The sequence below is a fragment of the Chrysochloris asiatica genome, unplaced genomic scaffold (assembly GCF_000296735.1).
Source record: "Chrysochloris asiatica unplaced genomic scaffold, ChrAsi1.0 scaffold00074, whole genome shotgun sequence".
In the NCBI taxonomy this organism is placed as follows: domain Eukaryota; kingdom Metazoa; phylum Chordata; class Mammalia; order Afrosoricida; family Chrysochloridae; genus Chrysochloris; species Chrysochloris asiatica.
The window spans coordinates 6,695,837-6,697,546 of record NW_006408592.1 but is presented as its reverse complement, the minus strand read 5'-3'; positions in this window follow the sequence as shown (position 1 = coordinate 6,697,546).

Below are 1,710 nucleotides of genomic sequence, written 5' to 3'. Positions count from 1 at the left end.
TGCCTCTAGCCCTCTATGGCTAGATCCTTGTCCATGGGCTCAGGAGTCGTCAGTTCTCACCATACTTAGGACCTAACAGCCCTTCCTCTTCTCTCTCTCTCATCTCTAAGTCAGTGGGAGTCTATGGTACGTGGTCAAACTCAACCCACATCTTCAGGCATTTTCCTGTCAATGTACTATTGCGGTCACTTTTTAATTATCTTTAGCAAAATTTTATTTGCATGAAATATCAATGATATTGTCTGATAATTTCTGCATTCCATCGGGCCACCTCCCTCTCTTTAGAATGGGCACGCATAAGGATCTCTTCCAAACAATTGGTTATGTCTTTTAAAGTTCTTGACATAGATGACTGAGTGCCTCTAGTTCTGCATTGTTGTTGAAAGATTTTAATTTGTATTCCATCAATTCCTGGAGCCTTCTTTGCCAATAACTTGCCTTCAATGCACTTTAGGCTTCTTACTTTTGTACCACTGGTTGTTGATTATATACTACCTCTTGAAATGGTTGATCATCTACCATTTGTTTTTGGTACAGTGATTCTGTACATTGCTTCCATCTTTTTGTTGTTGTTGTTGTGGTTAATTCAAAGAAGGTTTACAGAACAGATCACTAGTCCTACATTCAACAAATTATACACTTGGTTTCTTTACAATGATTATAATCCATTCCATGTACCATGTTTCTAACCTTTGCATTCCAATCACTAGTTATTATCAATACATCTTGGTTGCATATTTGATCATTTCAGTTTGAAGAAGTTGGTAGAATTTTTCAATTTCATCATCACTGGCTTTTGTGGTTGGTGCATAAGTTTGAATAACAGTGGTATTAACTTTCTTTCTTATGTTGTTTTGTTGTTAAATTCTGTCAAGTTGGTTCCAACCCACAGTGACCCTGTTTAGGGTTTCCAAGGAGGGTCTGGTGAGTTTGAACTGTGACCTTGCAGTTCAAACCAACCTAGTGGTCAATCCTACAGTGCCACACAGAGATTATGCTATCACAGACAGCATTATACATCAAGATATATCTTGAAATGTTCTTTTTGATGATGAATGTAATGCCATTCTTCTTCAATCTGTCATTCCCAGCATAGTAAACCATGTGATTGTCACATTTAAATTGGCCAATAGCAGTCCATTTCAGCTCACTAATGCTGGGGACATAGGACTTTATGAGTTTCATTTCATTTTTGACAACTTGCAATTTTCCTAGATTCATACTTTGTACATTCCATGTTCTAGTTATTAATGGAATTAAGCTGTTTATCCACCTTTTGAGTTGTGCTCGGTCAGCAAATGAAGGTACCAAAAGCTTCATTCCATTCGTGTCATCAACGCCAAAGTAGTTTGAGGAGGCAGCTCTTCCCTATTCGTATTTTGAGTGCCTTCCAACATAAAAGGTTCATTTTCCGGCACTATATCCAACAACATTCTAGTGTTATTCATCATGTTTCAATATTATGGTTCTATCTGATAGTGTTTAAGTAATATTCATAAGGTTTTCAGTGGATGAACATTTGGAAGTTGTCTACCTCTCCATTTGAGTCTGCTTTAATCTGGAAGCTCAGCAAAAACCAGTTCACCATAGATGATCCTACCTGATTTGATTGTGGGTAGGTTCTTATTTATAGCCTTATGAGACCTAGTGATGCTGTAGGATAAGCACTGGACTGCTAATCTCAAAGTCAGCAGTTCAAACCCACCAGCT